Source organism: Tachypleus tridentatus, chromosome 9 (genome assembly GCF_004210375.1).
Source record: "Tachypleus tridentatus isolate NWPU-2018 chromosome 9, ASM421037v1, whole genome shotgun sequence".
Classification (NCBI taxonomy): Eukaryota; Metazoa; Arthropoda; class Merostomata; order Xiphosura; family Limulidae; genus Tachypleus; species Tachypleus tridentatus.
Window position 1 is genome coordinate 154,937,425 of NC_134833.1, and position 15,371 is coordinate 154,952,795.

Sequence of the window (15,371 nt, forward strand, 5' to 3'; positions counted from 1 at the left end):
ACTAGCCTGGACAAAACATGTAAATAACATAAAAACTAAAATTTGGCGAAGAATAAACTATGCTAGGAATCTAACTGGTAAAAAATTATGGAAAAACACCTGAAAACATCCTTAAAATATACAAAACATATATAAGACCAGTAGTAAACAATGCAACAATTGCATGGATTAACGTAAGTAAAAACCAAACAACAATCATTACAAAATACATATACTATATATATATACTAGTGCTAAAATAAAACAGCCCACCTATGTTCCAGACTTAGAAAATCTGAAAGTACAACATACATGGACATTGCCCTGAAAAGGGCCTGAGTTGTGTTAATCACTCTGGCCCTCATGTATTTACTTTAAATATACTAACAAGTCCACTCTAACAATCAAAAGGAAGGAGGAAGAGGTCTAGTGTACCTGACCCTTCCGGGTATACAAATTTATATACCCAAACAACTAGAGAGAGAGAAGTCAAGGCCCGTTACTTTACCTGTATCGAGTATCTAAAACGTGAAAGTACAAACTTGCAAACTTTAAATGTAGTCCTAATTTTCAACAACGAACTAAATAGCAGGGTTAGAATTATGGTCTCTAAAGTCCAGTTCTCTTTAATTTAAATATTAAAACAGGAAGTCAGGGTTATTATCTAATCTTTTAATATAATAGTTGGACTTGAGCGAGAACTTTCAATATCTGATAATATGTTACAAACTTTAAAGTTTACGTAAACACTCAAAATGCGTAGTTGCATAGTGTCTCTGAATCGCTACATTAACTAATATATTATTGTACGCCCTCTTATGGTTTACAAAGTTGATCAAAAGTTTTGTTTTGTTTTGTTTTTATTATTATGTTTTTACGCACTAGAGGGAGTTAGCATGACAGGTTGTATTCCCTGCAAGTTTTTTGTGTCGTTTCAGCAGTATCGTAGTAATAATATTATTGTTAGGGTTATACACTATTTTTAACACAGGATCTGCGTCTTTCAGTTTTGGAGTGTGTTACTCACGCTTACAATCCTAGTTTAGGTTGCGTGGTGCTGTCCTTAATTTCGAACTACCTCTGCTTATTATACGTATAATGTGGTCATATATTAAATAATTTATTTTTAGTTCATTTCTGTAGTTATTGTTATTACGTATAATATCTCAACACATATATCCCAACATAGTGAAGAGTACACTGCGGCCTTACTGCAAAGAATTGTAGGTCTAGACAACTGATCGTTATTGTCAACAAAATAAATGAAAACCTAATCAAGCATCAACAACATGGTATAGCTCATTGAAAATTGTAAATGTAACTGATTATGACAGAATAGTCACACAATGTTTAAATATCAAAACTGTTTTAGTTCTGATAAAGTAACTAGCACGCACAGAATGTGTAAGTTTGTTTGTTGTTTTTTTAATACCCAAAACTCGAATATTTGAATAGTTAGTACAATGTTATACTTAAGTACAGATGTTGACGTCACGTAAACCGGATGGGCCAGATGAATTGACCTTGGACACGTTGCACTCAGGATTAGTTTATGTAAGATAAATGTTTAAATTACATGAAAGACGTAAGAGTTATAATAGTAAAAAAAGATGTTAAAACTGTTTTTGTAGGATACACAAATAAAGCAAACATCAGAATGGGATAGAATTAGATAAAATGATAAGATAAAGCAAAATATAAGAAATGTTACCAATATAGAGAAATAAACACATGAACAGAAATACAAATAACATAGTAAATCAACGTCAAATATATAAACAAAACTAATTACAAAATTGGTTTTAGTATTTTAAGAGAAATACGAAGATTAACAATTCTAGGATATAGATTCATGCCATCCCACGTCATAATATTTAACATGGTTATCATTTAAGCTTCGTTAGTTTCTTTGTTTCTGTTTAATATAAAATTTGTTTCAATAATTATCAGTTTAATATTTTGAAGAGGGAGGTCAGGCATATTTAATTGTTTTTAACTGTAAGTTTTTGTTCATTTTGTTGTTTTGGTTTTAACTACATACTGGTTATTACATTGTCGCCAGTCGATTATATAAATATCGTTAATTGTAGAGCACGTTGCAAGTTTAGCGATTTTTAAACAATCTTTGGTTATCTTCGTCAGAAAATTTGTAATTTTTCTGTATTAACTTACAGGTTTTACAACACTTACTATTGCAGTGTTACTTATGTACAGAATGGGCTATTGTTAAGCCTTTTTTTAAAAAAAATTCTAACATCTACAACGTTACCTCACGAAATATTGAGCTGCCAACCGTCATTGGTTGAGTTCATTTTCAAAAATAAAGGGTTGAACGTGAATAAGGAAATACTTAGGTTAAATAAATATTCCAGTAAAACATGTTAATTGGACCGTTATCTATATTTACACACACGAATGTTTTTTTTAAGTATAGACATGCTTCATCTAAGTTCCTTTCTATGTTTGGTTGTGCATTTTTAAAGATATTTACATTTTTCTAGCTATAACTTATGTCACAGTTTCATAAACATTCAGCTTCAGAAGAGATTGATTTAGTAAATTATAACTTGATCACCATTTGTTTACCTTTGTTTTTTTGTAAATGGTTAACCATTTTGTTTTGTGGAATGAACGTCGCTTTGTAACCCTTAACAGTTTTTTTTAACACTGTTAATAATAATAGCCAATTTTAATAAAAACAAACAAACTTGGCAGTTGTTTAACCTATTATTTATTTTCGATATCTTTGTCTTTTATGAGTTAAGAATATTTTATTTTACTATAAATATTAGTCTTGAGAATAGTAGTAACTGTGTTGCTCAAATTAGTCGGGTATAACCGATAATAAATGTTTTATCTTTTGCTGTGCCAAAAAAAAAGTTAGTTTTTGTGCTTTTTCCCCCCAATATAGAAATAAAAGGGTAGCTAAATAAAAAACCAGGTTCACTCACAAAAAGTATAAAATAAAAAATTAAAGAAAAGAATATGAAAGTCAAATTGACTGGTATGACAGGAGACTTAAAAGATTATGGAGGATTTAAAGAGTTGGAGAAACAGAAAGGTAGAACATCTAAAAGAATGTATGAAAAAAAGTTGGTTGAAAATGTAAAAACTAGCAGTAAAGATTTCTTTAAATACATTAAGGGTAAAACAACTGTCAAGGTGTGGGTAAGATTGGTTTGTTTTGAATTTCGCGTAAAGCTACGCAAGGGCTATTTGCGCTAGACGTCCCTAATTTAGTAGTGTAAGACTAGAGCAGTGGTTCCTAAAATTTTTTTATGCCCTGCATCTCTAAAAATTTTTTAAATATTCTCGCATCCCTCAAAGTAATTATTTATTTAAGAATAAAGGTGAAGGTGGCCAAAACAAATTTTTATAATTGGTTTTTAACGATATATAAACAAAAACGAAACATTTGGAAAAGAAAAAATAGTTCAACAAACTAAAAGTTGCATAAACCCTGCATGACCTTCAAAAAAATAAATTTTCATCCATGCATGAAATGAAATTTCTTTGAATTTGAAATGTTCAAATGTTCATAAGCCAATTTAAATTTAATTACTCTTTTGTTCCTGTTTATTTCTTACGAGTTTTTCAAAGCGTGGCACTTCGTTGCTGATATCAATCCGCAAGTCTACTTATGCACCCAAGCGATTTCCAGATTTTGTCTTGATTGACAAAGGGCACTAAATCAAACTCACATAAGTATGTCATCACGAATGGGATGAACACATGTAGTGCTTTATCACAAAGTCTTGGAAACATGTCCATTACCAAACACCAATATTGTTCTAAAGTTTTGCTTTCAAACTGCATTTGGGCCCGGCATGGCCAAGCGTGTTAAGGCGTGCGACTCGTAATCTGAAGGTCGCGGGTTCGCATCCCCGTCGTGCCAAACATGCTCGCCCTTTCAGCCGTGGGGACGTTATAATGTTACGGTCAATCCACTATTCGTTGGTAAAGAGTAGCTCAAAAGTTGGCGGTGGGTGGTGATGACTAGCTGCCTTCCCTCTAGTCTTACACTACTAAATTAGGGACGGCTAGCACAGTTCTTCATCATCCGACGTATTATCTAAATTGAAGGAATATGGATTCATAATCCATTCTTCAGAAGTTTCCAGTTCTCCTCTAAAATATCCATCAAATGACTTTGATTCCAAATGATCCACAATTTCTTCACACAAACACATGGACTCATCCTCACCTACCATTTCTTCAAGTGATGGAAAATTTGAAAGATTCCCTCTTTTAACTCGTCGACACCAAAGATGTAACTTTTCTTTGAAAGCATTTAACTTTTCGCACCATTTCAATATGTTTATGTTTTTCCCTTGAAGAGATACACTCAGGTCAATCATGTGAGTGAAAATATCACTCAAATAGGCTAGCATTTGGTTGGATTCCTGTGATTCTATTTCTCCGGGCAGATTATAATCACGTTCCTTCAGAAAAGTTTTGACTTCTTCTTGCAGTTCAAAACAACGCGTTAAAGCTCTCCCACGTGACAGCCAACGTACTTCTGTGTGGAAAAGCAAAACTGAATTCTCACTTCCAAAATCTTCACAAAGCGACTTGAAGAGGCGGTGGTTCAGAGCGCGTCCCCTAATCCAGTTGGTGGTCTTCACAGAAGTGTCAAGGTCCTTTTTCAACTTTGGAGGCAATGTTTTTGATGCCAAAGCGTATCGATGAAGAAAACAGTGAGTACCTTGCAAATGCGGAATCTCTTGTTTCATCAGTGCAAAAAGTCCTGATTTATTTCTAGCATAGCAGGAGCACCGTCGGTACACACAGAACCAATAATTTGGATATCTAAATCATGTTTCGCAAAGAAGTCCTTCACACACTGGAAGACATCTTTGTTTTCAGATCTTCACAGAACAGGAAATCTTCCATTATGGCGCCATCATGGACATACCTCACTAGTGCGATGGTTGACTGCAATTTGCAACATCAGATGTTTCGTCCAATTGGAGAGAGATTTTCAAGGAACTAGCCCTGATATCTGCGATAACTTGGTCCAAAATGTGCGAACTCAAATCACCAATTCCGTTTTGAATAATATTATTTGATAACGTCACCAATTTAAGCTTGTTTGAGGCTTCTTTTCCCAGAACAATTGTTGCCATTTCTAATGCACACGGTTTTATCACCTCTTCTGCAATTGTATGGGGCTTCTTTGATTTGGCTACTTTATACGCCACGTGGTATGAAGCCATCAGCAGTGGTTTGTCAGCAGATATAAAACCTAATTTTGGAAGGGTTGCTCGAGAATCAAAGCGGACCCTTCTACCTTTCAACGATTCAACATCATGGCCTGCAACAGCTGCTCCACCAAGTGTTCCTGCAGCTTAGATGGCTTCAAATTTGCGTTTGAGAGGACAGCGTCACAAAACATGCACTGGGATTTTTGCAGATCGTCAGTTGTTCCGATGCAAGTGAAACCAAACTTCACATAATCATCATGCCATTTCCTTTTCTTTGACATAATGAATATTTTTGCACGAACACAGAATCAACAATGCACTGTGACTATCATAGCATCACGCACGGTTTTATATACTTTGCGAAAATTTCTAAAACATTCTCGAATATACGTCACATGACGTCATCGATTAATTCTGGATACTTCTGGAAGTTTCTCGAGTCACGATCACGTAAATACATAACATAAGTAAATAATAGACACTTTAAGACAGCGTTCACGAACGTAACGTAATTAGTTGTGCCGAGTATTTAGGTCACTTTACGTTGCGTGTGTTGTTTGTTTACAGTTGTACATTAAGATATCGGTCTGCGCCGGTGACGGTAGAAACGATAGTTTATCGTAACAAGGTAAAAAGCTACGTCTGTAACAAGAAAAATAAGAAACAAATTCGAACGTAATTTTTTGAATATATAGGACAGTACCATTAATATAAACAAAAAAACTGAAATGTTAACTCACACCCCCTAAAACGCTATCTCTCACCCCAAGGGGTTCGAGCACCCCTGGTTGGGGACTACTGGACTAGAGGGAAAGCAGCTAGTCATCACCACTCACCGCCAATTCTTGGGCGACTCTTTTGCCCACAAATAGTGGGATTGACCGTAACATTATAACATCCCCACTGCCGAAAGGGCGAGCATGTTTGGTATGACGAGGATCGAACACATTCAACAGTGACTATTCACTGAGGATCTAACATAACACATTCAACAGTGACTATTCACTGAGGAACTAAGATAACACATTCAACAGTGACTATTCACTGAGGAACTAAGATAACACATTCAAGAGTGACTATTCACTGCGGAACTAAGATAACCCATTCAACAGTGACTATTCACTGCGGAACTAAGATAACCCATTCAACAGTGACTATTCACTGAGGATCTAAGATAATACATTCAACAGTGACTATTCACTGAGGAACTAAGATAACACATTCAACAGTGACTATTCACTGAGGATCTAAGATAATACATTCAACAGTGACTATTCACTAAGGAACTAAGATAACACATTCAACAGTGACTATTCACTGAGGAACTAAGATAACACATTCAACAGTGACTATTCACTGAGGATCTAAGATAATACATTCAACAGTGACTATTCACCGAGGAACTAAGATAACCCATTCAACAGTGACTATTCACTGAGGAACTAAGATAACACATTCAACAGTGACTATTCACTGAGGATCTAAGATAACACATTCAACAGTGACTATTCACTAAGGAACTAAGATAACACATTCAACAGTGACTATTCACTGAGGAACTAAAATAACACATTCAACAGTGACTATTCACTGAGGAACCAAGATAACACATTCAACAGTGACTATTCACTGAGGAACTAAGATAACACATTCAACAGTGACTATTCACTGAGGAACTAAGATAACACATTCAACAGTGACTATTCACTGAGGAACTAAGATAACACATTCAACAGTGACTATTCACTGAGGATCTAAGATAATACATTCAACAGTGACTATTCACTGAGGAACTATTATAACACATTCAACAGTGACTATTCACTGAGGAACTAATATAACACATTCAACAGTGACTATTCACTGAGGAACTAATATAACACATTCAACAGTGACTATTCACTGAGGAACTAATGATTGATTATTTTATTTCTTGTGTCTTAACTCTTTAACTGCGGTTGACGTAATGTGGTGTTAGCGAAAGTTACTACAGTTGACATTACATGATACAAGACTTTGCGAGCAACATTTTGAATAGCCTTCCGCAGAAATTCACGAATTTTTGTGCAAAAGTTAATAGACAGACTTCATTACTCATCAGGACCTTTACCACCTTAACCTCAAACCGAAATTCTTTCAGACACGATCATAGCACAGTAATATATGAGACCTTGGGTGTGGTCAAGTACATCAATAAATGACATTGATCTGTTAATTATAAAACGGAAATTAGATCTCGGATCTGTAAGGATCTAACGGAGCTATGAGATAACAGGTTACACTTGAGAAAAACAACAAAACTAAATTCAGAGTTGGGCATGCGCAAATACATCAGTCGAAAGAGTTTGATCTCTGAGTTCACATCTGTGATGAACGAGTGCACTCTCTTGCTTAACCACCCAACCCTGGTTACAGGTTTGAATAATGGCGTAATATAAATACTGGAAACAGAAGTCAAGGCCATTTATTGTACTTGTATCCAGTATCTAAAAACGTGAAAGTACAAACTTGCAAACTTTAAAAGTAGTCCTAATTTTACACAACGAACTAAATAGTAGAGCTAAAATTGTGGTTTCTGAAGTCCAGTTCTCTTTAATTTGGAAATTAAAACAGGAAGTCAGGGTAATTATCTAATGTTTTAATCTAATAATGTACTTGAGCGAGAACTTTCAATATCTGATAATATGTCACAACCCTTAAAGTTCACGTAAACACTCAAAATGTGAAGTTGCATTGTATATCTGAGTCACCATATTAACTAATGGTACGCCCTCTTATGGTTTACAAAGTTGCTAGTTACCTGTATAATAATTAGAATTTTTTATTTCATTTTTAATTATGTTTTTACACACTAGAGAGGGTAAGCACGACAGGTCCTATTCCCTGCAAGTTTTTGGTGTCCTTTCAGCAGTATCGCGGTGATAATATTATTGTTAGGGTTATACACTACTTTCAACACAGGATCTGCTTCTTCCAGTTACGAAATCTGTCGTTCACGTTTATAATCTAGTTCAGGTTGCGTGGCGCCATCTCTAATTTCGAACTACCGACCACAGGGAGACAACTGACCTTCAGCGAACTACCTCAACTTGTTATATGTACATTGTGGTCTTTGACTGAGTAATTTATTTTCATTTCATTTTTCTAATATTATCACGTATAATTGTTCTACATACATTTCCTTACGTACATCTTTGTTTGTATGTTTCTTTTGAAGTTAAGCACAAAGCAACCCAATGGACTATCTGTGCTCTATCCACCACGAGCGTCGAGAGCCGGATTATATCGTTGTAAGTCCGCAGTCACTTCACTGTGCCACTGGGGGCCCCTAAAGTAGAGAAGAGTACACTGCAGCTTTACTATAAATAATTGTAGTTCTAGACAACTAATCGCTACTTGGCTAGAAAATAAACGAAAGCCTAGCCAAGTCTTCCACACAGGCTTTCACTTCGACGGAAGGAATATTTTTAGGTGTTACTACGAAGATGGGTCCTCGATTTGACATGAAACAAAACAAAAACTCAACGTATTAAAAAACCAAATAAGCACAGCCACAAAACTATGCTGACCCGATAAAATTAACGACGAATTCAACAAAACAAAACAACACTTCATCAACATCAAAAAAAAAATTCTTCCAAAAACCGTTGAAAAACTATACACATACACCTAGACCAACAACAAACAAACAATAATAAAACCCAAGATACAACACACTATAAAACCTTCCACTGCTGCATACCATATGTTCCAGGTAGCAGGGAAAAATAACCAACATTTGGAAAAACCTAGGACAAAACACAACATTCCAGTAAACACCAAATTTATTCAAAAAACAGATATAAAACTGAAGTCCATACTATGTAAAAACTACACTGACAAACACAACACCAACATAATTTATAAAATATAATGCAAGAACTGCCACGACTTCCATATTCGCCCTTTCAGCCGTGGGAGCGTTATAATGTTACGGTCAATCCCACTATTTGTTGGTAAAAGAGTAGCTCTCTTTTTGGCGGTTGGTGGTGATGACTAGCTGCCTTCCCTCTAGTCTTACACTGCTAAATTCGCAGATTGCCCTCGTGTAGCTTTGCGCGAAATTCAAACCAAACGGTTAACCTATTGCTAGACCTTTAATTTATTGATAAAATTTCTGGTTCATTTCGAATTCGCGAGTTCCTAAACATTTTTGTTTAATAAGATTAATTAATTCTTCGATAAATATCACATGAAAAATGAAATCACTATGTTCTCTACAGTAGATGAACATTTCTGGATCTGTACTAGTAATCTGAACTGGAAAAAAATGTAAATATCTTATGAAATGCACAATGAAACATAGAAATGAACTTGAGACAGAGTATTTGTATAATTAGAGACGGATCTGTGTGTGTGTTTGTAAGTAGAAAAAAAAGAACCAATTAATCTGTCTTAATAAAATATTTATTTAACTGTATCTTCATTTAAGATTTACTTTCCATTCTTGTCTTTGAAAATGAAGTTTCCCGTTAACGGTTTGCAGCTGAATATATTTTAGGCTAACACCTGTAGATATTATAAGTTAAACAGTAGCCATTTTTTTTTATAAAAACACACAAACTTGGCAATTGTTTAACCTATTATTTATTTTCGATATGTTTGCCTTCTATGCGGTTAACAATATTATTTAGCTGTAGATGTTAACACTGATGGTGATAACTGACTTACTAAAACTCTTCGGCTGTAACTGATGGTAAATATCTCATCCTTTGTTGTGCAACAAAAAACACGCCAGCTTTTGTGTTTTTTACTCTTAATAAAGAAACAAAAGTGTAGCTAAGTAAAAAAACCAGGTTGGCTCACAAAAAGTGCAATATATAAAATTAAAGAAAAGTTTAATAAATTTAATAATAACCAAATAAAAAATACCCTGATTAGTTTTTGCAGTGAAATGCATAGGCACAGAAGTCGACGTCACGTGAGCAGGACGGTCAAGATGAGTTGATGTTGAAGACGTTTTAATTTGTTCCTCTTTATTGAATTTCGAGCAAAACTACACGAGCGGTCTCTGCGCTAACCGTCCTTAATTTAGCAGTGTGAAACAAGAGGAAAGGCAACTAGTCATCATCACCCACCGCCAACTATTGGGAATCTCTTTTACCAAAGAATAGTGGGATTGACCAGACACATATAACGCCCCTACGGCTGAAAGACCGAGCGTGTTTGGGAGTGACGGGGATTCGAACCAGAAATCTTCGTATTGGAAGTAGAATGCCTTAAACATCTGACTAGATATTACAGTCTGGTTTAGTTTATATCAAATAAATGTATAAAGTACATGAAATAATATAAAAATTATAATAATTAAGAAGATGTTAAAACAGTTGTCATTGCATACAGCTATAAAATAAACAACAAAATGAGATAGAATTATATTAAACGATAAGATAAAGCAATATATAGGAAATAATGTTAATAAAGGGAAAAACACACGAAAAGAAAAACATACAGTATTAATAGTAAAATAAAGTGAAATAAACAAACAACTAAATTTGATTACAAAATTGTTTTTAAGATTTGAAGAGAAAGACAAAGATCAGCAGTCTCGGGGTCTAGATTGATACAGTTTGACGTTATACTATTTAACGGTGTTATAATTTCAGGTTCATTAATTTCATTCTTTGTGTTTAATATATAGTTTGTTTCAATACTTGTTATTGAAATATATTCAATGTTTTCCGACCGGAAGTTCTTTATTCATTTTCTTTGTGCATTTATGGTTATTCAACGCTCCCTTACAATTCTTCTGGTTTGACCTACATACTGGCTATGTGTTTTCGGTAATATATTACGTAAATATCGTTTATAGCAAGGCATGTAATAAGTTTAGCGATTTTGAAACAGTCTTTAGTTATCTTAATCAGTAAATTTGTAAATTTTCTGTATGGACTTACAGGTTTGACAACGCTTGCTACTGCTATAGCAGAATTATTTATGTAAAGAATGAGCTATTATTAAGCCTACTTTTTAATTTCTAAAATCTACAGCGTAAGCTCACAACATATTGAGCTTTCAACCGTCATTGGTTGAGTTCATTTTCAAAAACGAAGGGTGGAAAAGAACTCGTAATTGAAGGAATACTTACATACATTTTCCAGTAGAGCGTGTTAATTGGTCCGTCATCTCTATTTACACACCCTGTTTTTGTTTTTAATTATCCAGCTATTCTCTCTTAAGGTCCTTCTTTATGTTTTTTGTGCGTTTCTTAAGATATTTTCACTTTTCTAGTCATAATTACAATCACAATTTCATAAATGTTCAACTACAACAGAGAGCACAGTGATGTTACGTTTTATGTCAAACTGATGTTCGTTTAATGTAGTTTTTAATTTTCTTTTTGTTTGTCATATTTACATTTTACCGAAACCGATTTGGTAAATTATATCTGCATAATCTTTTTATCTTTGATGTTTGTAAATGTTTGTTTTGTGGAATAAACGCCGCTTTTTATCCGTTAGCAGTTTTTTACCCCTTAAACCCCAGTTCATTAGTTAAACTATTTTGATATGTTTTTAATGGAGTTAATTTAGAGTAATTCATTTGTTTATGTCTTTCGGTTTTTTTTTAAAGCTGTATGGACAGGTCACAACCATTATCTACGATTACTGGTTTTAAATAAAGTTTTTCGTTGTTTATATCGGTACTATTAGAACGTGTATTAATAGCACGTTAAGTATATACGTAAAAAGTGTTTAATTTCTTTTTTCATGTTGGTTGGAGATATGTGGTGGTTTGTTAACAGCTGAAGGTTTTCGAAATACTTCTGTTTTGTAACGATCACGTCTAAGAAAGTCAGTTGATGCCCATATATGTAATTCCTTCATCATTATTATTGATGTTTAAGAAGTCCTTAAGGGTTTCACTGTTGTACGAGATCTTCTACTGTCATCATTCGGCTTGTCAAACTCCTCATGGCTTTTCTTGGATACTTCAATGGCAATCTACCAAGACAGTACTCAACTCACATGAGATATGAATTCACATTAAAACCCGTTTTTATTAAAGCTTTTCGTAACTTGTGATTTTCGAATTTACCTATATATATATATATCACTGAAAACAAAAGATAAAGGTTAACTGTTGCTGGACCTTTAATTTATTGATAAAATTTATTATTAATTTCAAATTATCGATTTCCCGCACAAAATTGTGTCGGATGAATTAAGACTTTGATAAATGTGACATAAAACACGACAACGTTATTTTGATAGTAACTGAACAATTCTGGGATTGTGTTAGTGATTTCAACTAGAAATGTAAATATCTTAAGAAATGCACAAAATAAGAAAGAAACATATTTTGAAAAGTATTGATGTCATTAAAAACGGATAAATGAGTAGAGAGAAAGGACAAATTAACATGTCTCGTTGGAATATTTAACTTAAGTATTCCCTCATATAAATATACTCTTCACCCCTTGATTTTGAAAATGAACTTACCCACTAAAGGTTTATGGCTGAATATATTCTCTACTGACACCGAAGATATCGATAATTAAAAAAACAAGGCTATACAATACCCATTTCTGTAATAAAATACAAATATACTTATCAATTATTTAACCTATTATTTAATTTCGATACGTTTGTTTTGTATGCGATTTGTAATATTTTGTTGCTGTAGATATTAGTTCTAATAATATTAACTGTTACTGAAACTCGTTCGCTGTGACTAATAATACACATTTCACCTTTACAGTGCCAAATAAAAGGTCGGATTTTGAGTTTTTCACTCTTAATAACGAAACAAAAGGGTAGCTGAGTGAAAACTCAAGTTGGGTCACAAACAGTATGAGATAAAATCAAAGAAAATAATAATAAATTTAAGAATTTTACTGGTGTGTGTGTGTTTTTCTTATAGCAAAACCAGGTCTGGCTATCTGCTGAGTTTAATATAAGGAATCGAACACCCTGATTTTAACGTTGTAAGTCCGCAGACTTACTGCTGTACCAGCGGGGAACTTTCTGGACGAGAGACTTAGAAGATTATAGAATATCACGAAAATTTGTGAAACAGGAAACTAGGACATCTAAAAGAATGTATGAGAAAATGTTGCCTAAAAATGTAAAAACTAGCAGTAAAGATTTTCGTAAATACGTTAAGGGTAAAACAATGTTAGTATGGAATAAGACCCTTGAGGGATAATTTAGGTTTGTTTGTTTGTTTTGAAATTTCGCACAAAGCTAATTGAGGGCTATCTGTGCTAACCGTCCCTAATTTAGCAGTGTGAGACTAGAGGGAAGGCAGCTAGTCATCACCACCCACCGTCAAGACTTGGACTACTCTTTTACCAACGAATAGTGGGATTGACCGTCACAATATAACGCTCCCACGGCTGAAAGGGCGAGCATGTTTGGCGCGACAGGGATACGAACCCGCGACCCTCAGATTACGAGTCGCACGCCTTAACACGCTTGGCCATGCCGGGCCCGGATGATGTAGGAAGACTTGTATTTGATGATTATAAGATGATTGGGTTATTAAATTTTACTTTTTATTAGTTTTTACTGAAGGAAGATTTGAGCAACATTCCTCATCTTGAACAGTTGGAAGATAGTTCTTGATGACGAGAAGTCCACTTGAAATACAAATGTATCTCAGAACAGCTACTATGAGTAGTTGTTCTCTCTTTATCAATAAAAGTGTTAATACCCAAACCAGCCGTTCTGAGATACAGTTGAAAGATAGAAACGTCGAACAAGACGACTACACTAATTATGAGCCTGTTGACAAAAAATTACGAGGTTTAAAGGACCATAATATTCCTGGACCACATAATGTTTCCTTAAGGGTTTTGAAGGAGATTTAAAGATTGGACATGTGGCCAATTTATTACAATATTTTTATATCCTTGAATACTGTTCTGATGCCATAAAATTTGGTGTTAACAAGTTTGATTACTCTTTCCAAATGAGGTGGGCACGGCATGGCCAGGTGGTTAAGGCGTTCGACTCGTAATCTAAGGGTCCCCGGGTTCGAATCCCGGTCACGCCAAACATGCTCGCCAATTTAGCCGTAGGATCATTATAATGTGACAGTCAATCCAACTATTCGTTGGTAAAAAAGTAGCCCAATAGTTGGCGGTGTGTATTGATGACTAGCTGCCTTCCCTCTAGTCTTACACTGCTAAATTAGGGACAGGTAGCGCAGATAGCCCTCGTGTAGCTTTGCGCGAAATTCAAAACAAACATACCAACCAAATGAAGTGATAAAACTTGTCCTAGTAATTATATACCCATTAGTCTTACATCAGTTGTGTGAAATGTTTTCGGAAATCGGATAAAACATACTTTGCAAAACTATTTAATAAAATTTGAAATTTTGTTGGAAAGTTCACATGGTTTTGCCGAGGAAAAATCTTGCCTTAGAAATCTTTTGGCATGCTTTGAAAAAAATTACTGCTTATGTAGACTAGGTTAAGTCTGTAGATTTTTGTACCTCTTTATTTTTTATAAAAAGTATTTGACTTGGTGCCACATAATATTTTTACAATCCTTTATCACTGTAGGTGTGGGAGATAAGTTAGGAAACTGGATAGAATAGTGGCTGGAATAGAAAAAGCAGTGCTTTTTTGCAAATGAAATTCAGTCAAATTGGATTAATGTCACAAGTAGAGTACCTCAGGGCTCAGTCTTATGACCTTTGATCTCTTTGATTTACACCAATGACATTGACGAAGGAATCGTCAATACGTTACTGAAATTTGATGATGATATTAAGGTCTTGCTGGTTGTGAAGAGGATGCACCTGATTCACAAAAGGATTTAGATCATTTAGTGAGTTGGACAAATATATGGCAGATTTGTTGTAATTATAATAGCTTCTAGAAAATGCATGTGGATTATCATAATTTGAATTAAAAGTATAATTTGGATGGAAATAACTTTAACAGTGTCATGAAAGAAAGGGATTTTGGTGTAATAGTCAGTCAGTCTATGAAACAGTCAGAAAAAATTGAATACAAATCTAAATATATTTTAATTTCAGTGTACAGGTCATTGGTTAGGCCACACTTGGAGTATTGTGTTCAGTCTTAAGTTCCCTGCCTTAGGAATGACAATGAATTTCTGGAAAGGGTTCCGAGGTGGTTAAATAGAATGATTGAAATCTCTCATAATATTTTCTGTTGAGAAAATAGGAATTAGA